Source organism: Symphalangus syndactylus, chromosome X, assembly GCF_028878055.3.
Source record: "Symphalangus syndactylus isolate Jambi chromosome X, NHGRI_mSymSyn1-v2.1_pri, whole genome shotgun sequence".
In the NCBI taxonomy this organism is placed as follows: domain Eukaryota; kingdom Metazoa; phylum Chordata; class Mammalia; order Primates; family Hylobatidae; genus Symphalangus; species Symphalangus syndactylus.
In genome coordinates this window covers 73,391,950-73,414,205 of record NC_072447.2, presented here as the reverse complement: position 1 = coordinate 73,414,205, position 22,256 = coordinate 73,391,950, and the positions used below count along the sequence as shown (strand labels likewise).

The 22,256-nt window shown below is 38.4% G+C and overlaps 1 protein-coding gene and 1 pseudogene across 2 annotated transcripts in view; both read right to left on the bottom strand.

The window, feature by feature from the left end:
- Positions 1-22,256, bottom strand: part of ZC3H12B (zinc finger CCCH-type containing 12B) — a 490,484-nt gene that overhangs the window by 33,816 nt on the left and 434,412 nt on the right. The gene's annotated exons all lie outside the window — the stretch shown is intronic.
- LOC129475330 (AP-1 complex subunit mu-2-like) lies at positions 5,826-7,298 on the bottom strand (annotated as a pseudogene).

Genomic DNA, 22,256 nt, shown 5'->3' with positions numbered 1-22,256 from the left:
AAACTGAGGGAGTTCATTGCCACTAGATCTGCCTTACAAAGAAATATTTATGGGAACTCTTCAAACTGAAAGAAACACATGCTAAATAGTGATGTGAAAGCATAAAATAGAGATATATAGATTAATGTAACAATGTAATGGTGGTGCATAATTTACTTTTAGCCTTTATATAAAACTTAAAAGATAAAAATTTTTAATGGATACAAAATATAAAAAAGCAGATTCTGAGTACAAGAACACAAAGTGTGTGTGTGTGTGTGTGTGTGGAGGGATGTAAAAGTATAGTATTTTTTGTATGATATTTAAGCTATATTGTTATCTACTGTAAATCAAAGGGTAAAACTAGAATATATTTTATGCAATCCTCAAGATAACTGGCAGGAAACCTTTAATAGACACACAAAAGATAAAGAGAAAGCATCAAAGCAAATCACTACCAAAATAACTCATCAAATAACAAAGGAAGAGGCTGGGTGTGGTGGCTTATGCCTGTAATCCCAGCATTTTGGGATGCCAAGGCAGGTGGATCACCTGAGGTCAGAAGTTCAAGACCAGACTGGTCAACATAGTGAAAGCCTGTCTCTACTAATACAAAATTAGCTGGGCATGATGGCATGAGCCTATAATCCCAGCTACTTGGGAGGCTGAAGCATGAGAATCACTTAAGCCCAGGAGGCAGTGGCTGCAGTGAGCCGAGATTGTGCCACTGCACTCCAGCCTGAGCAACAGAGCGAGACTCTGTCTCAAAAAAAAAATATGGAAGAGAGCAAGATAGAAAAGAGAAACAAAACATCTGCAACATAGACAGAAAATAATTTAAAAATAGCAATAGTAAGTACTCACTTATCAGTAATTACCTTAAATGTAAATGGATTAAACTCACCAATCAAAGGCAGAGTATGGCCGAATAGATTTTTTTCTTTATTATAGAAATCCATTGCTTGCTAATGAATAGATTTAAAAAAAACAGGATCTAGTAATATGCTGTCAATGAGAGTCACTTTAGATTTAAGGGCACACATAAGCTGAGAAGTGAAGGGGTGGAACAAATATTTCATGCAAATGGTCACCAAAAGAAAGCAGGAGTGGTCATACTTAGACAAAATACATTTTATGTTTAAAAATCTAGAGACAAAGAAGGTCAACTATGTAATGATAAAAGGGTCAATTAAGCAGGAAGATAAAACAATTATAAATATATACACACCCAACATCTGAGAACCTAAATATATAAAGCAAATATCAACAGATCTGAAGACAGACATTGACAATACAACAATACTAGAGGACTTCAATACCCCATTCACAATATCAGATACAGCATCCAGACAGAAAATAAATGAGGAAACATCTGGCTTGAAAAACATTACAAAACAAATGAAACTGATAGACATATATGGAACTTTCTACCCAACAGCAGAAGAATACACATTTTTCTCAAGTACACAGGGAACATTCTCCAAATAGATCACATGTTAGGTCACAAAATAAGCCTTAACAAATTTAATAAGATCAACTTCATTCCAGGTATATTTTCTGACCATAATGAAAAAAACTAGGAAGCAATAACAGCAATATATATGCTATGGGAAACAAGAAAAGGATAACAAGGAAAGGATGAAGATTATCATCACTTCTACTCAACATGGTACTGGAAGTCCTAGCCAGAACAATTAGGCAACAGAAAGAAATAAGAGGCATCCCAATCAGAAAGGAAGAAGTTAAATAATCTCTGTAGGTGAGAGACTTATTCACTGTAAATTATAAAACATTGATGAAGGAAATTAAATAAGACACAAATGAAAAGACATCCCATATTTTTGGATTGAAAGAATTAATATTGTTAAATGTTAAAATGTCCATACTATCCAAAGTGAGCTATACAGTAAACGTAATCTCTATCAAAATCCACTGACATTCTTTACAGAAATGGAATACACTCCATAACTCATATGGAACCATAAAAGACCCTGAATAGCCAAAAAATTTTGGGCAAGAGGAAATATGATGGAGGTATCACACATCTTGATTTAAAAATATATTACATGCTGGGTGTGATGGCTCATGCCTGTGATCCCAAGCACTTTGGGAGGCTAAGGTGGGTGGATCACCTGAGGTCAGAAGTTCAAGACTAGCCTGGCCAACATGGTGAAACCCTGTCTCTACTAAAAATACAAAAAAATTAGCTGGGTGTGGTGGCATATACCAGTAATCCCAGCTACATGGGAGGCTGAGGCAGAAGAATTGCTTGAACCCAGGAGGCAGAAGTTGCAGTGAGCCAAGATTGTGCCATTTCACTTTAGCCTGGGCAACAAGAGTAAAACTCTGTCTCAAAAAAACAAACATATATATATATAACAAAGGTATGGTAAACAAAACAGTATGGTACAAGCATAAAAACAAACATAGGCCAAAATAACAGAATTGAAAACAGAGAAATAAATCCACACCATTACAGTCAATTGATTTTCTACAAAAATGCTAAGAATGCACAATGGGGAAAAACAGTCTCTTCAATAAACAGTTATGGGAAAACTGAATATCCACATGCAGAATAATAAAGTTGGACTATTATACTATATAAAAACCAACTCAAATTGGATTAAAGACTTAAACATAAGATACAAAACTGCTGAATTAATATAAGAAAACATAGGAAAAACATCTTGACTTGGTCTGGGCAACGATTTTTTGGGTATGATCCCAGAGGCACAGGCAACAAAATCAAAAGTAGACAAATGGGATTATGACAAACAAACAAAAACAAACAAACAAAAACAACTTCTGTACCGTAAAGGGAACAATCAACAGAGTGAAAAGGCAACCTATAGAAAAGGAGAAAAATATTTGCAAAATATATATCTGATAAAGGATTAACATCCAGAATATATTGAGAACACTTGCAACTCAATAACAATGAAGATAAATAACTCAATTTAAAAATGAATACAGGACCTAAATAGACACTTCTCTGGATAACAAACATACTCAGCAGAAACCTTACAAGCCAGAAGGAACTGGGGTCCTATTTTTAGCCTCTTTAAACAGAATAACTGTCAGCCAAAGATATTTTTATGCAGCAAAACTAAGTTTCATAAATGAAGGAGAAATAAAGACTTCAGACAAGCAAATGCCGAGGGAGTTTTTCACTACCAGACCAACCCTACAAGAAATACTAAACGAGTTCTAAAATTTGAAACAAAAGATAGATATGCACCAGGATAGAACCTTTGAGAGCATAAAACTCACAGGTCCTATAAAATAATAACACAATGAAGAAAACAAAGCATCTAAGTAACAATCCTCATAATGATTGGAAGAGTACCTCACGTTTCAATATTAACATTGAATAAAATGATCTAAATGTTCCACTTAAAAGAAACAGATTGGCAAAATGTATTAAAAAACACAAACCAGCTGGGTGTGGTGGCTTATCCCTGTAATCCCAGCACTATATGAGGCAAAGGTGGGCAGATCACTTCAGGTCAGGAGTTTGAGACCAGCCTGATCAACACGGTGAAACCCTGTCTCTACTAAAAATATAAAAACTAGCCAGGCGTGGTGGTGCATATCTGTAATCCCAGCTACTCAGGAGGCTGAAGCAGGAGAATCGCTTGAACCTGGGAGGGAGAGGTTGTGGTGAACCGAGACTACGCCACTGCACTCCAGCTTGTGTGACAGAGTGAGACTCTACCTCAAAAAAAAAAAAATCACAGACCAAATATCTACTGTTTCAAGTGACTCACCTAACATGTAAAGATTCTTATAGACTCAAGATAAATGGGTAGAATAAGATATTACATGCAAATAGAAACTAAAAGCAAGCAGGAGTAACTATTCTTATATCATAGAATAGACTTTAAAGCAACAATGGTTAAAAAATAAAAGGCATTTCTCTGATGGCTAGTGATGATGAGCATTCTTTCATGTGTTTTTTGGCTGCATAAATGTCTTCTTTTGAGAAGTGTCTGTTCATGTCCTTCACCCACTTTTTGATGGGGTTGTTTGTTTTTTTCTTGTAAATTTGTTGGAGTTCATTGTAGATTCTGGATATTAGCCCTTTGTCAGATGAGTAAGTTGCGAAAATTTTCTCCCATTTTGTAGGTTGCCTGTTCACTCTGATGGTAGTTTCTTTTGCTATGCAGAAACTCTTTAGTTTAATTAGATCCCATTTGTCAATTTTGGCTTTTGTTGCCATTGCTTTTGGTGTTTTAGACATGAAGTCCTCGCCCATGCCTATGTCCTGAATGGTATTGCCTAGGTTTTCTTCTAGGGTGTTTATGGTTATAGGTCTAACATGTAAGTCTTTAATCCATATTGAATTAATTTTTGTATCACTGGTCATCAGAGAAATGCAAATCAAAACCACAATGAGATACCATCTCACACCAGTTAGAATGGCCATCATTAAAAAATCAGGAAACAACAGGTGCTGGAGAGGATGTGGAGAATTAGGAACACTTTTACACTGTTGGTGGGACTGTAAACTAGTTCAGCCATTGTGGAAGTCAGTGTGGTGATTCCTCAGGGATCTAGAACTAGAAATACCATTTTACCCAGCCATCCCATTACTGGGTATATACCCAAAGGACTATAAATCACGCTGCTTTAAAGACACATGCACATGTATGTTTATTACGGCACTATTCACAATAGCAAAGACTTGGAACCAACCCAAATGTCCAACAATGATAGACTGGATTAAGAAAATGTGGCACATATACACCATGGAATACTATGCAGCCATAAAAAATGATGAGTTCATGTCCTTTGTAGGGACATGGATGAAACTGGAAACCATCATTCTCAGTAAGCTATCACAAGGACAAAAAACCAAACACCACCTGTCCTCACTCATAGGTGGGAATTGAACAATGAGAACACATGGACAAAGGAAGGGGAACATCACACTCTGGGGACTGTTGTGGGTGGGGGAGGGGGGAGGGACAGCATTAGGAGATATACCTAATGCTAAATGACGAGTTAATGGGTGTAGCACACCAGCATGGCACATGGATACATATGTAACAAACCTGCACATTGTGCACATGTACCCTAAAACTTAAAGTATAATAATAAAAAAAGTCCACCTTGGGTATCACAAAAAAAAAGGCAAAGAAGGTCATTATATAATGATAAAAGGGTCAACCCAACAAGAAGATATATGTACCTAGCTCTGGAGTCCTCAGATTTATAAATCAATTACTAGACTTAGAGAAGAGAAAGCAACATAATAATAGTGGGGAACTTCAACAATCCACTGACAGCACTAGACAGCTCATTGAAGCAGAAAGTAAACAAAAAAACACTGGACTTTAATTGCACTCTAGAGCAAATGGACCTAAGAGATATTTAAAGAACATTCTCCCCACAAACTGCAGAATATACATTCTTCTCATCAGCACATGGAATATTCTTCAGTATAGACCATATGATAGGCCATAACACAAGCCACAATACATTTAAAAAAATCAAAATCATATCAAGTATCTTCTCAGACCACAGTAGAAAAAAACTAGAAATCAATGCCAAAAGGAATCCTCAAAACTATACAAAAATATGAAAATTAAACAATTTGCTCCTGAATGATTTTTGGGTTAAAAATGAAATCAAGATGTAAATGACATCCTAAAACTCAGACCAGTGGGCCAGCAGGGCCTCTGGGCTCAGCAGCTATGAAGGAGGGACCCACAACACCCCCTAAGGCAGGTCATTGCTAGAAGGCACTCATGAAAGGGTACTTCAAGCCCCTCTTGTATTTCTTCGAATAAAATCAGGGGGACAAGGGAAAGCCCCAAGGGTGAGGACGGCAGGGAGACTCCCTCCTAGCCTATGGATTAAGGAAGAGGTGAGGAGGGGGCGAGTGTTGGGAACAATAAACTGGTAAGTCCAGAGCCCATCCTCACACACACATACACACCCACATTTCCTCCTTCTCTAAAATCTGCAGCAGGGACTATACAGAGTCCCCGTATTCCAGCCCCCATCTCTTCTCCCTTTCTGTTGGAAGGAAGTTCCTAATGACCACTCTGCGTGATGTAGCAAAGCCAGGGCAAGACCTGATAACCTCTTTTCTCGATGATCTTCATATATCAGACGTGGATCCCAGAGACTGTGGAGTAGGGGATGTCAAACTTGACCCTAATAAGGGGCTGGCCCTCCCCTCCTTTTTCTCCACTCTAGGGAGGCCAAAGTAGGCTCACATCAGGTACTCCTTGCCCCCTCGGAAGGACTTAATACTCCAAATAACAATGTTTTTCTCCAGCACATACTTGGCGCTGCACACGCTGGTCTTCAGATGTGGGGAGTTGGCATCGCTGGGTATGGGTACAGACATCTCCACACTATTGGCCACTGACTGCTTCTTAAACTGCCTCTTGGTCTTTTTATTTTTTTTTTTTTGAGATGGAGTCTCACTCTGTCGCCCAGGCTGGAGTGCAATGGCGCAATCTTGGCTCACTGCAACCTCTGCCTCCCGGGTTCAAGCCTCAGCCTCCCAAGTAGCTGGGATTACAGGTGCGTGTCCACACCCAGATAATTTTTGTATTTTTATTAGATATAGGGTTTCACCATGTTGGCTAGGCTGGTCTTGAACTCCTGACTTCAAGTGATCCACCTGCCTCGGCCTCTCGAAGTGCTGGGATTACAGGCGTGAGCCTCTGCACCTGGCCTGCCCCTTGGTCTTGACAATGACCTCCACATGGCTGTGGGAGAACTTCCCAAGGACAGAATCAATCCAGGTCAGTGGCTAGACCTGGGTGCTGAGGCAGTAGTACATCAGCTCAAAGTCATCAATGGGCGAGATGGTGTGGTCGTTGCCAAAGCACCAGAGCAACATGCTGGAATTTTACATCCTCCAGCTCTACCAATTTGTTCTTGCAGCAGCCAGTGAGCTTGAAGACCATGCAGTCATTGAGGCCCAGCCACAGCTCTGGCATTCCTGACAGAAACACCTTGAGCTTGATGGTGCCAAAGATCTCACTCAGCAAAATGCTGCCTTTGGCTTTGACCAGCAGGTTGGCAGACTCTATGACATTGATGAAGACCTCGTTCTTCTTGTACTTGATGCCCTCAGAGCACCAGGACACAGCATTGTTGATGGTGAGTGGCACCTGTGACTTGCCCCTTTGCAGCTTGTTGCTCTGCTGTGTGGTGTACTCCTGCAGGATCTTGCTGTTGGTGGTCTGCTAGAAGCCTAAGTCAATGAGCTTGTTCAGTAACTCCTAGGCAATGACAAAGTTGTCCTGGATGCTGTCCTACTCTAGCTCCTTAAAGAGCAAGGTCTTTATCGATGACATAGAGCCTGCCAAACAGCTGGTTGTATGAAGAAATACAAGAGGGGCTTGATATCCCCCTCGTGAGTGCCTTCTTGCAATGACCTGACTTAGGGGGTATTGGAGGTCCCTCCTTCATAGCTGCTGAGCCCAAAGCCCCACTGGCCCAGTGCTCTGAGTTTTAGGATGTTGTTAAAAAGATGAATCTAAAAAATAAGGAAAAAAAGAGAGAAAATCAAGGCCGGGCGCGGTGGCTCAAGCCTGTAATCCCAGCACTTTGGGAGGCCGAGGCGGGCGGATCACGAGGTCAGGAGATCGAGACCATCCTGGCTAACACGGTGAAACCCTGTCTCTACTAAAAATACAAAAAAAAAAAAAAAAAAAAAAAAAAAGAGAGAAAATTTCCATACTGCACAAAGCAATCTACAGATTCAGTGCAGTTCCTATCAAAATACCAACATCATTTTTCACAGAATTAGAAAAAAACAATCCTAGGCCAGGTACGGAGGCTGAGGCAGGTGGATCGAGACCACAGTGAAACCCCGTCTCTACTAAAAATACAAAAAAAAAAAATGAACCGTGCATGGGGGCGGGTGCTTGTAGTCCCAGCTACTCGGGAGTCTGAGGCAGGAGAATGGCGTGAACCTGGGAGGCGGAGCTTGCAGTGAGCCGAGATGGTGCCACTGCACTCCAGCCTTTATGACAGAGTGAGACTCCATCTCAAAAAAAAAAAAAAAAAGAAAGAAAAAACAATCCTAAAATTCATGTAGAATCAAAAACAAACCTGAATAGTCAAGGCAATCCTAAGCAAAAAGAACAAATCTGGAAGCATCACGTTATCTGACTTCAAATTACTCTACAAGGCTATAGTAATCAAAACAGCATGGTAATGGTATAAAAGTAGATACATAGGCCAAAGAAAAAGAATAGATAACCCAGAAATGAAGCCAAATACTTACAACCAACTGATCTTCAACAAACCACATGAAAACATAAATTGGGGAAAGTACACCATATTCAATAATTGGTGCTGGGAAAACTAGATAGACACATGTAGAAGAAAGAAACTGGATCTCTTTCTCTCACCATCTACAAAAATCAACTCAAGATGGATAAAAGACATAAATCTAAGACTTGAAACCATAACAATTCTAGAAGAAAATATAGGAAAAATACTTCTGGATATTGGCCTGGGCAAAGAAGTTATAACTAAGACCCCTAAAACAAATGCAACTACAACAAAAATAAATAGGACCTAATTAAACTAAAAAGCTTCTGCATAGCAAATGAAAGAATCATTAGAATAAGCAGACAACCCACAGAATGAGAGAAAATATTTTTAAACTAATCATCTGACAAAGGACTAATATTCAGAACTACAAGGAACTCACACAAATCAGTAAAAAGAAAATTAAACAATGCCATCAAAAAGTGGGCAAGTGATATGAGTAGACATTTCTCAAAAGGAGATATACAAAGGCCAACAAACATATGAAAAAATACTCAACATCACTAATTGTCAGGGAAATTCGAATTAAAATAACAATAAGGTATCACCTTACCCTAGCTAGAATGGCCATTATTAAAGTCAAAAAGTAAATAGATGTTGGCTTGGATGCAGTGAAAAGAGAATGCTTATACGCTGGTGGTGATAATGTAAATAGTACAATCTCTTTGAAAAATAGTTTGGTGATTTCTTAAAGATCTAAAAGTAGTAGATCTGCCATTCAATCCAGCAATCCCACTACTGGGTATCTATCCAAAGGAAAAGAAGTCATTATATCAAAAATATACCTGCACATGTATGTTTATCACAGCACAATTCACAATTGAAAAGATATAGAACCAACATAAGTGCCCATCAACAAATAGAGAAAATGTGGTATCTGTACATCATGGAATACTACTCAGCCATAAAAAGAATAATAAAATGATGTCTTTTGCAGCAACTTGGATGCAGCTGGAGGCTATTATTCTAAGAGAAGTAACTCAGGAATGGAAAACCAAATATCGTATCTTCTCACTTATAAGTGGGAGCTAAGCTATGGGTATTCAAAGGCATACAGAGTAGTATAGTGGACACTGGAGTCTCAGAATGGGGTAGGTTGTGAGGTTAGTGATGGGAAACTATTATCTGGTACAATGTCCATACTCTAGTGATGAGTGCACTAAAATTTCAGACTTCACCACTATACAATTCATCCATGTAACCTAAAAACAGTTGTACCAAGAAAACTATTGAAATATATATATATTTTGTTTTATATACATATTGTTACATATATAAATATATATAAAACAAAATTTAAAAAATACAAATGCCCAAGAAGTATAAGAAAAGGTGCTCAAAATTATTGATCAGGAAAATGCAAATCAAAAGCACAATGAGAGAACACCTCACACCTGTTAGAAAGGCTATTATCAGTACGATGAACTATAACAAGTTTTGGGCAGGAAGTGAAGAAAAGAGAACCCTTGTATACTGTTGGGAGAAATGGAAATTGGTATGCTTTATGGAAAATAGTATGGAGTTTCATTTCAAAATTAAAAATAGAATTACCTTACGATCCAGCAATCTCACTTTTGAGTATATAGGCTAAAGAAATAAAATCAGTATCTTGGAAAGAAATCTGCAATCCAATTTTGATTTGAGCATTATTCACAATAGCTGAGATGAAGAGAAAACCTTAATGTCCACTGTTGGATAACAGGATAATGATAATGTGAGATCTATCTATTTATCTTTCTAATAATAATATGATATATATAGATAATGTGAGAGATGTGAGATGTGAGATATATAATGGAATATTGTTTAGTCCTGTAAAAGAAAAAATCATTCTATTTGTGACAATTTGGATGAATCTGGAGGGCATTATTCTTAGTTAAATAAGCCAGATGTAGAAAAATATATACCCCATGATCTCACTTATACGTAGAGTCTAAAAATGTCAAACTCACAGAATCAGAGTAGAAGAGTGGTTACTGGGGGCTGGAGAGAGGAAGATGTGGGAGGATGTCTGTCAAGCATATAAAGTTTTAGTAATAATGAAAGATTAATAAGTTCTGGTGATCTAATGTACAACAATATCACTATAGTTAACAATATTGTATCATATACTTGAAATTTGCTCAGAGGGTAGATTTCAAGTGTGCTCATCACACATAAAAATGATAACTATGTGAGGTGATGGATATGCTAATTAGCTTTTTTTGGTGAATATTTTACAATGTGTGTGTACATATACATATGAATATATTATATCAAAAATATATATATAATCATGAAGTAGTATGCCTTAAATGTATATAACTTAAAAATGTTAAGTCTACCTAAATCAAGTTGGGAAAAAAAAGATGTTAACATAACCTGCAGAATAATCTCTATGAAAATAACTCAAAAATATAATAAAAGAGATAACAAGAGATTAAAATGGTACACTAGAAAATCATTATTCAACACAAAATAAGGCAGTATTGGAGGAAAAGAGTAACACAAATAATCATAATACATATAGGAAATAGAAAGCAAAATAGCGGAAGTCCTTCAAAATCAGTAATTACATTGAATGTAAATGAATTAAACTCTCCAGTTAAAAGACACGAATTGGAAGAATGGATTAAAAGACATGATCCAAATAAATGCTGTCTACAGAGACATATATAGGTTAAAAGGCACAAATAGGATGGAAGTAAAAGAATGGAAAAAGATATGCCATGCAAACAGTAGCAAAAAAAGAGCTGGAATGGCTATACTAGTATCAAATAAAATACACTTTAAGAAAAAAAGTTACTAGAGAAAAAAGTGGCACTTTATAATAATAAATGGATCAACCAGTCAAGAAGACAATGCAATTATAAATATACATGCACCTAGTAACACAGCCCCAAAATACATAAAGCAAAACCAGACAGAACTGAAAGGAGAAACCAACAATTCAACAATAATATTTGAGGTCTTTAATACTCTCTTTCAATAATGGAAAGACCAACTAAGCAGAAGATTAATAATAAAACAGATGATTTCAACATTTCTACAAACCAACTAACCACAACAGGAATCTACAGAACATTACATCTGACATCTGCAGAATGCTTATACTCCTCAAATACATATGGTAATATGTTAGGGCATACATAAGCCCAATAAATTTAAAAAGATTGAAATAATATAAATTATGTTCTCTATAAAATGAAATTAAATATAAAATTAATAATGAAAGGAAGCTTGTAAAATCCAAAAATATGAAAAATATGTGGAAATCAGTCAGATGATTCTAAATAATCAGTGGCTCAAATCAGAAACCACAAAGGAGATTAGAAAATACTTTGAGATTAATCAAAACCAAACCACATTATACCAAAATTTAGGCAATGCAGCAAAACAGTGCTTAAAGAAAAGTTTTCTACCTATAAAAACCGACATTAAAAAGAATAAAAATTTCAAGTCAATAACCTAACCACTCACCTTAAGAAACAAACAAACAAAATCACAACAAAAGAAACTAAACTCAAGGAGAATGAAGAAAATAATAAATATTAGAACATAAATAAATACATATAATAAAACAGAATAAATCAATAAAAAGTAGTTTGTTTGACAAAATCAATAAAACTGACAAACCTTGGCTAGACTGACAGAGATTAAAAAAGAGGAGACATAAATTACTAAAATCAGGAATAAAAGGGGATATTACTGCTGAACTTACAGAAATAAAAATTATTATATGGAAATGCTATAGTATGAATATTTGTATTCCAACCAATTATATAATTTAGATAAACTGTCCAAATTCCTAGAAAGACAAAATACTAAAATGGACTCAGGAAATGATTTGAAATCTAAACAGACCTATAATAAGTAAAGAGATTGAATTCATAATAAAAAAACATAAGAACCCAGTTAGGAAGTCAAAGTATCCCAGGGAAGCTCAAAGCTAAGAACAGCTGCATTGAAATAGGTATAAAAATGCTTTTAATTTTATCCATATCAGGCCCTCTCTCAGGTTAACACATCTCCCATTGTGAGCAAAAGTCCAACATACATTTTCTCCTTTGAGAGGGTAAGAAAATAGTAGAACATACATCTAACATTCTGACTTTTTGGGAAGCTGCTGTTTTTGTCTCACCAGACTCAAACAACTTATAGGAAACAGGAATAATTTGGATGGTTAGGAGCCACTAAGAAAAAAGAGGACCCAGCAGCTGTGGCAGCACCAAAGAACTTGTAACAACACAGACAGAAGCTGATACAGCTTGGCAAAACTGGGAAAAAGCAACGAGCTCATGGCTTCAGCAGTGGGAGAAGAGAAAAGCAAAATGTATATTCAATGGTCTGGCTTCTCAGGGAGCTACCTAAAAAGACTGGTTTCTGTCTTGCGTGACTTAGAGTGGTGACAAGAAACCAGCATATTTTGAATGCCTGGGAGCCACTGAAAACAAAAGAATGCTCAGTGGGAGACACATATACAAAAGAGAAGGTGATGTAATGACAGAACAGGGAAAGATGCAGCTACAAGCTTAGGAATGTCAACAGTCACCAAAAGCTGGAGAGGCAAGGAAGAGATTCTCTCTTATAAACTCCAGAAAGAGTGTAGCCCTGCCAACACCTAGATTTCAGACTTCTGGCCTCCAGAATTGTGAGAAAATAAATTTCTATTGACCCAGTTTGTTACAGCAACCTCAGGAAATGAAAGTAAGAAACCTTCTGAAAGCCCACTAATTCACTTTTTATTTTTTAAAAGGAATCATAGATGACATAAACAAATGGAAAAACATCCCATGCTCATGGGTAGGTAGAATCAAAAATGACCGTACTGCCAAGAGCAATCTACAAATTCAATGCAATTCCCATAGAAATACCACCATCATTCTTCACCATTTATTTTAGATTCAAGGGGTACATGTGCAGCTTTGTTACATGAGTATATTACATTATGCTGAGGTTTGGGGTATGTTTAATCCCATCACCCAGGTAGTGAGCATAGTACCCAAGAGTTAGTTTTTCAACCCTTCCCCACATTTCTTCCTCCCCCCTCTAGTAGTCCCCAGTGTCTGTTGTTCCCATGAGTACTCAATGTTTAGCTCCCACTTATATGTGAGAACACACACTTTGGTTTTCTGTTCCTGCATCAATTCACTTAGGATAATGGCATCCAGAAGTATCCACGTTGCTGCAAATGATTTTATTCATTTTTATGGCTGTGTAGTGTTCCATGGTGTATATGTACCACATTTTCTATATCCAATCCACCATTGATGGACACCTAGGTTGATTCCATGTCTTTGCTATTGTGAATAGTGCTGCAATGAACATGCGAGTGCACGTGTCTTTTTGGTAGAATGATGTGTTTTCTTTTGGATATATGCACAGTAATGGGATTGCTGGGTCAAATGGTAGTTCCGTTTTAAGTTCTTTGAGAAATCTCCAAACTGCTTTCCACAGTGGCTGAACTAATTTACATTCCCACCAACAGTGTGTAAGCAAGAGCCTGCCTTTTAAGGTCAAGCTCTGCTTCTTTCAAGCTACACAACTTCAGGGATGTCTTTTAAGTTCTCTGAGCAAATAAAACATTACTTTTAATCTCTCTGATTAATGAAGTTTTTAATTTAATTTTATTTTATTGATTTTTTGAGACGGCATCTCACTTTGTCCCTCAGGCACAGTGGTGTGATCTCACTGCAAATTCCACCGTCCCCATTTAAGCAATTCTTATGCCTCAGAGTAGCTAGGATCACAGGCGCCTGTCACTACGCCCGGCTAAGTTTTGTATTTTTTAGTAGAGACGGGATTTCACCATGTTGGCCAGGCTGGTCTCGAATTCCTGACCTCAGGTGATCCACCCGTCCCGGCCTCCCAAAGTGCTGGGATTACAGGCGTGAGCCACTGTGCCAGGCCTTGAAGCTTTTAAAAATGTGATAACACCCAGTGCATAATAGGGTGAAGAAGTAGGCACCTGAATATGTTCTTGGTGGCATTTTATTATATTTTTAATAGGCAATTGAATCATATTTATTATGGTGGATTGGAAAAATAGCCAAATCCTTTTGATCTTTTTTTTTCAGTGTTATAATTAACCACATAATTTATTTAACTTTTTTAAAGTAGAGCTTTTTATATTTTATTTATTTATTTATTTTTTATTTCAATAGGTTTTTGGAGAACAGCTGGTGTTTGGTTATATGAATAAGATTATTAGTGGTTATTTCTGAGATTATTCTTTTTTTAAATCCTGAATTATTTGAGTATAAATTTTTTTAATTATTTTATTTATTTATTTTTATTATACTTTTAGGGTACATGTGCACAACGTGCAGGTTTGTTACATATATATTCATGTGCCATGTTGGTGTGCTGCACACATTAACTCATCATTTAACATTAGGTATATCTCCTAATGCTATCCCTCCCCCCTGCCTAGACCCCACAACAGGCCCCAGTGTGTGATGTTGCCCTTCCTGTGTCCATGTGTTCCCATTGTTCAATTCCCACCTATGAGTCAGAACATGCAGTGTTTGGTTTTTTGTCCTTGCCATAGTTTGCTGAGAATGATGGTTTCCAGCTTCATCCATGTCCCTACAAAGGACATGAACTCATCATTTTTTATGGCTGCATAGTATTCCATGGTGTATATGTGCCACATTTTCTTAATCCCATCTATCGTTGTTGGACATTTGGGTTGGTTCCAAGTCTTTGCTATTGTGAATAGTGCTGCAATAAACATATGTCTTCATGTGTCTTTATAGCGGCATGATTTATAATCCTTTGAGTATATACCCAGTAATGGGATGGCTGGGTCAAATGGTATTTCTAGTTCTATATCCCTGAGGAATCTCCACACTGACTTCCATAATGATTGAACGAGTTTACAGTCCCACCTACAGTGTAAAAGTGTTCCTATTTCTCCACATCCTCTCCAGCACCTATTGTTTCCTGACTTTTTAATGATTGTCATTCTAACTGGTGTGAGATGGTATCTCATTGTGGTTTTGATTTGCATTTCTTTGATGGCCAGTGATGATGACCATTTTTTCATGTGTCTTTTGGCTGCATAAATGTCTTCTTTTGAAAAGTGTTTGTTCATATCCTTTGCCCACTTTTCGATGGGGTTGTTTGTTTTTTTCTTGTAAATTTGTTGGAGTTCATTGTAGATTCTGGATATTAGTCCTTTATCAGATGAGTAGCTTGCAAAAATTTTCTCCCATTCTGTAGGTTGCCTGTTCACTCTGGTGGGAGTTTCTTTTGCTGTGCAGAAGCTCCTTAGTTTAATTAGATCCCATTTGTCAATTTTGGCTTTTGTTGCCATTGCTTTTGGTGTTTTAGACATGAAGTCCTTGCCCATGCCTATGTCCTGAATGGTATTGCCTAGGTTTTCTTCTAGGGTTTTTATGGTTTTAGGCCTAACATTTAAATCTTTAATCCATCTTGAATTAATTTTAGTATAAGGTGTAAGGAAGGGATCCAGTTTCAGCTTTCTACATATGGCTAGCCAGTTTTGCCAGCACCATTTATTAAATAGGGAATCGTTTCCCCATTGCTTGTTTTTGTCAGGTTTGTCAAAGATCAGATAGTTGTAGATATGTGGCATTATTTCTGAGGGCTCCGTTCTGCTCCATTGGCCTATATCTCTGTTTTGGTGCCAGTATCATGCTGTTTTGATTACTGTAGCCTTGTAGTATAGTTTGAAGTCAGGTAGCGTGATGCCTCCAGCTTTGTTCTTTTGGCTTAGGATTGACTTGGCGATGCGGGCTCTTTTTTGGTTCCATATGAACTTTAAAGTAGTTTTTTCCAATTCTGTGAAGAAAGTCATTGGTAGCTTGATGGGGATGGCATTGAATCTATAAATTACCTTGGGCAGTATGGCCATTTTCATGATATTGATTCTTCCTACCCATGAGCATGGAATGTTCTTCCATTTGTTTGTATCCTCCTTTATTTCATTGAGCAGTGGTTTGTAGTTCTCCTTGAAGAGGTCCTTCCGATTCCTAGGTATTTTATTCTCTTTGAAGCAATTGTGAATGGGAGTTCACTCATGATTTGGCTTTCTGTTTTTCTGTTATTGGTGTATAAAAATGCTAGTGATTTTTGTACACTGATTTTGTATCCTGAGACTTTGCTGAAGTTGCTTATCAGCTTAAGGAGATTTTGGGCTGAGTTGATGGGGTTTTCTAGACATACAATCATGTCATCTGCAAACAGGGACATCTTGACTTCCTCTTTTCCTAATTGAATACCCTTTATTTCTTTCTCCTGATTGCCCTGGCCAGAACTTCCAACACTATGTTGAATAGGAGTGGTGAGAGAGGGCATCCCTGTCTTGTGCCAGTCTTCAAAGGGAATGCTTCCAGTTTTTGCCCATTCAGTATGATATTGGCTGTGATTTTGTCATAAATAGCTCTTATTAGTTTGAGATACATCCCATCAATACCTAATTTATTGAGAGATTTTAGCATGAAGGGCTGTTGAATTTTGTCAAAGGACTTTTCTGCATCTATTGAGATAATCATGTGATTTTTGTCTTTGGTTCTGTTTATATGCTGGATTACATTTACTGATTTGCATATGTTGAACCAGCCTTACATCCCAGGGATGAAGCCCACTTGATCATGGTGGATAAACTTTTTGATGTGCTGCTGGATTCAGTTTGCCAGTATTTTACTGAGGATTTTTGCATCGATGTTCATCAGGGATATTGGTCTAAAATTCTCTTTTTTTGTTGTGTCTCTTCCAGGCTTTGGTATCAGGATGATGCTGGCCTCAGAAAATGAGTTAGGGAGGATTCCCTATTTTTCTATTGATTGGAGTAGTTTCAGAAGGAATGGTACCAGCTCCTTCTTGTATCTCTGGTAGAATTCAGCTGTGAATCCATCTGGTCCTGGGCTTTTTTTGGTTGGTAAGCTATTAATTATTGCCTCAATTTCAGAGCCTGTTATTGGTCTATTCAGAGATTCAACTTCTTCCTGGTTTGCTCTTGGGAGGGTGTATGTGTCCAGGAATTTATCCATTTCTTCTAGATTTTCTGGTTTATTTGCATAGAGGTGTTTATAGTATTCTCTGATGGTAGTCTGTATTTCTGTGGGATCATGTGGTAATATCCCCTTTATCATTTTTTATTGCATCTATTTGATTCTTCTCTCTTTTCTTCTTTATTATTCTTGCTAGCAGTCTATCAATTTTGTTGATCGTTTCAAAAAACCAGCTCCTGGATTCACTGATTTTTGGAAGGGTTTTTTGTGTCTCTATTTCCTTCAGTTCTGCTCTGATCTTAATTACTTCTTGCCTTCTGCTAGCTTTTGAATGTGTTTCCTCTTGCTTCTCTAGTTCTTTTAATTGTGATGTTAGGGTGTCAATTTTAGATCCTTCCTGCTTTCTCGTGTGGGCATTTAGTGCTATAAATTTCCCTCTACACACTGTTTTGAATGTGTCCTGGACATTCTTTTATGTTGTGTCTTTGTTCTCATTGGTTTCAAAGAACATCTTTATTTCTGCCTTTATTTCGTTATGTATCCAGTAGTCATTCAGGAGTAGGTTGTTCAGTTTCCATGTAGTTGAGCGGTTTTGAGTGAGTTTCTTAATCCTGAGTTCTAGTTTGATTGCACTGTGGTCTGAGAGACAGTTTGTTGTGATTTCTGCTCTTTTACATTTGCTGAGGAGTTCTTTACTTCCAACTATGTGGTCAATTTTGGAATAAGTGTGGTGTGGTGCTGAGAAGAATGTATATTCTGTTGTTTTGGGGTGGATAGTTCTGTAGATGTCTATTAGGTCCACTTGGTGCAGAGGTGAGTCAAATTCCTGGATATCTTTGTTATCTTTCTGTCTCGTTGATCTGTCTAATATTGACAGTGGGGTGTTAAAATCTCCCATTATTATTATGTGGGAGTCTAAGTCTCTTTGTAGATCTCTAAGGACTTGCTTTATGAATCTGGGTGCTCTTGTATTGGGTGCATATAAATTTAGGAGAGTTAGCTCTTCTTGTTGAATTGATCCCTTTACCATTATGTAATGGCTGTCTTTGTCTCTTTTGATCTTTTTTGGTTAAAGTCTGTTTTATCAGAGACTGAGATTGCAACCCCTGCCTTTTTTTTTTGTTTTCCATTTGCTTGGTAGATCTTCCTCCATCCCTTTATTTTGAGCCTATGTGTGTCTCTGTACGTGAGATGGGTTTCCTGAATACAGTGTGCTGATGGGTCTTGCCTCTTTATCCAATTTGCCAGTCTGTGCCTTTTAATTAGAGCATTTAGCCCATTTACATTTAAAGTTAATATTGCGTGTGAATTTGATCCTGTCCTGATGATGTTAGCTGGTTATTTTGCTCGTTAGTTGATGCAGTTTCTTCCTAGCCTCGATGGTCTTTACAATTTGGTATGTTTTTGCAGTGGCTGGTACCTGTTGTTCCTTTCCATGTTTAGTGCTTCCTTCAGGAGCTCTTTTGGGGCAGGCCTGGTGGTGACAAAATCTCTCAGCGTTTGCTTGTCTGTAAAGGATTTTATTTCTCCTTCACTTATGAAGCTTAGTTTGGCTGGATATGAAATTCTGGGTTGAAAATTCTTTTCTTTAAGAATGTTGAATGTTGGCCCCCACTCTCTTCTGGCTTGTAGAGTTTCCACTGAGAGATCAGCTGTTAGTCTGATGGGCTTCCCTTTGTGAGTAACTGGACCTTTCTCTCTGGCTGCCCTTAACATTTTTTCCTTCATTTCAACTTTGGTGAATCTGACAATTATGTGTCTTGGGGTTGCTCTTCTCGAGGAGTATCTTTGTCATATTCTCTGTATTTCCTGAATTTGAATGTTGGCCTGCCTTGCTAGATTGGGGAAGTTCTCCTGGATAATATCCTGCAGAGTGTTTTTCAACTTGGTTCCATTCTCCCTGTCACTTTCAGGTACACCAATCAGACGTAGGTTCGGTCTTTTCACATCGTCCCATATTTCTTGGAGGCTTTATTCATTTCTTTTTATTTTGTCTAAACTTCTCTTCTCACTTCATTTCATTCATTTTGTCTTCCATCACTGATATCCTTTCTTTCAGTTGATCGAATCGGCTACTGATGCTTCTGCATTTGTCACGTAGTTCTTGTGCCATGGTTTTCAGCTAAATCAGGTCCTTTAAGGACTTCCCTGCATTGATTATTCTAGTTAGCCATTCATCTAATCTTTTTTCAAGGTTTTTAACTTCTTTGCCATGGGTTCGAACTTCCTCCTTTAGCTCAGAGTAGTTTGATCATCTGAAGCCTTCTTCTCTCAACTTGTCAAAGTCATTCTCCATCCAGCTTTGTTGCATTGCTGGTGAGGAGCTGCGTTCCTTTGGAGGAGGAGAGGTGCTCGATTTTTAGTATTTTCAGTTTTTCTGCTCTGTTTTTTCCCCATCTTTGTGGTTTTATCTACCTTTGGTCTTTGATGATGGTGACATACAGATGGGGTTTTGGTGTGGATGTCCTTTCTGTTTCTTAGTTTTCCTTCTAACAGTCAGGACCCTCAGCTGCACGTCTGTTGCAGTTTGCTGGAGGTCCACTCCAGACCGTTTGCCTGGGTATCAGCAGTGGAGGCTGCAGAACAGCGGATATTGGTGAACAGCAAATGTTGCTGCCTGATCGTTCCTCTGGAAGTTTTGTCTCAGAGGAGTACTTAGCCATATGAGGTGTCAGTCTGCCCCTACTTGGGGGTGTCTCCCAGTTAGGCTACTCGGGGGTCATGGGCCCACTTGAGGAGGCAGTCTGTCCATCCTCAGATCTAAAGCTGGGTGCTGGGAAAATGACTACTCTCTTCAAAGCTGTCAGACAGGGACATTTAAGTCTGCAGAGGATTCTGCTGCCTTTTGTTTGGCTATGCTCTGCCCCCAGAGGTGGAGTCTACAGAGGCAGGCAGGCCTCTTTGAGCTGTGGTGGGCTCCACCCAGTTCACACTTCCCAGCTGCTTTGTTTACCTACTCAAGCCTCAGCAATGGTGGGCACTCCTCCCTCAGCCTCACTGCCACCTTGCAGTTCGATCTCAGACTGCTGTGCTAGCAATGAGTGAGGCTCCATGGGTGTAGGACACTCCGAGCCAGGTGTGGGATATAATCTCCTGGTGTGCTGTTTGCTAAGACCGTTGGAAAGTGCAGTATTAGGGTGGGAGTGACCCGATTTTCCAGGTGCTGTCTGTCACCCCTAGGAAAGGGAATTCCATGACCCCTTGTTCTTCCTGGGTGAGGCGATGGCTCACCCTGCTTTGGCTTAGGCTCAGTGCACTACACCCACTGTCCTGCACCCGCTGTCCAACAATCCCCAGTGAGATGCACCTGGTACCTCAGTTGGAAATGCAGAAATCATTCGTCTTCTGCATCGTTCATGCTGGGTGCTGTAGACTGGAGCTGTTCCTATTCGTCCATCTTGGTTCCACCCTTTCTGAGATTTTTCATGCACTCATCACCCAAGCAGTGTTCACTGTACCCAATGTGTAGTCTTTTATCTCTCACCCCCTCCCATCCTTTCCTCCAAGTCCCCAAAGTCCATTGTATCATTCTTATGCCTTTGCATCCTTATAGCTTAACTCTCACTTATGAGTGAGAACATATGATGTTTGGTTTTCCATTACTGAATTACTTCACTTAGAATAACGGTTTCTAATTCCATCCAGGTTGCTGCAAATGCCATTATTTTATTCCTTTTTGTGTGTGTGAGATGGTCTCGAGGCTCCAGTGTGGTGGCATGATCTCAGTTCACTGCAACTTCTGCCTCCTGTGTTCAAACAATTATCCCACCTCAGCCTCCTGAGTAGCTGGGACTACAGGCGTGCACCACCACACCCAGATGATTTTTGTATTTTTTGGTAGAGAAAATGTTTCACCATATTGACTAGGCCCATCTTGAACTCCTGATCTCAGGTGATCCACATGCCTTGGCCTCCCAAAGTGCTGGAATTATAGGCATGAACAACCACACCTGGCCTCGTTCCTTTGCATGGCTGAGTAGTATTCTATTATATATATCTATCTATATATATATATATGCATTTGAGCTGGTTCCATATTATTGCAATTGCGAATTGTGCTGCTATAAACATGTGTGTGCAAGTGTCTTTTTCATATAATGACTTCTTTTCCTCTGGATACATATATAGTAGTGGGATTGCTGGATCAAATGGTAGTTCTACTTTCTATTTTGGCTTTATTTCTGAGTTCTCTATTCTGTTCCATTGATCTATGTGCCTATTTTTATACCAGTACCATGTTGTTTTGGTGATGATGGCCTTATGGTATAGTTTGAAGTCAGATAATGTGATGCCTCCAGATTTGATCTTTTTGCTTAGTCTTGCATTGGCTATGTGGGCTCTTTTTTGGTTCCATATGAACCTTAGGATTGTTTTTTCTAGTTCTGTGAATGATGGTGGCATTTTGATGGGAATTGCATTGAATTTGTAGATTGCTTTTAGCAGTATGTTCATTTTTACAATATTGATTTTACCCATCCATGAACATGGTGTGTGCGTGTGTGTGTGTGTGTGTGTGTGTGTTTAGATGGAGTCTCACTCTGTTGCCCAGCCTGGAGTCCAATGACACTATCTTGGCTTGCTGCAACCTCCACCACTCAGGTTCAAGCAATTCTCCTACCTCAGCCTCCCGAGCAGCTGGGATTACAGGCACCTACCACCACGTCTGGCTAATTTTTGTATTTTTAGTACAGATGGGGTTTCACCATGTTGGCCAGGCTGGTCTTGAACTCCTGACCTCAGATGATCCGCCCACCTCAGCCTCCCAAAGTGTTGGGATTACAGGCATGAGCCACCATGCCCAGCTGGGATGTGTTTTCATTTGTTTGTGTCATCTATGATTTCTTTCAGCAGTGTTTTGTAGTTTTCCTTGTAGAGGTCTATCACCTCTTTGGTTAGGTATATTCCCAACTGTTTTTTTTTTTTCAGCTATTGTAAAAGTGGTTGTGTTCTTGATTTGATTCTCAGCTTGGTTGCTGATGGTGTATAGCATAGCTAATGATTTGTGCACATTAATTT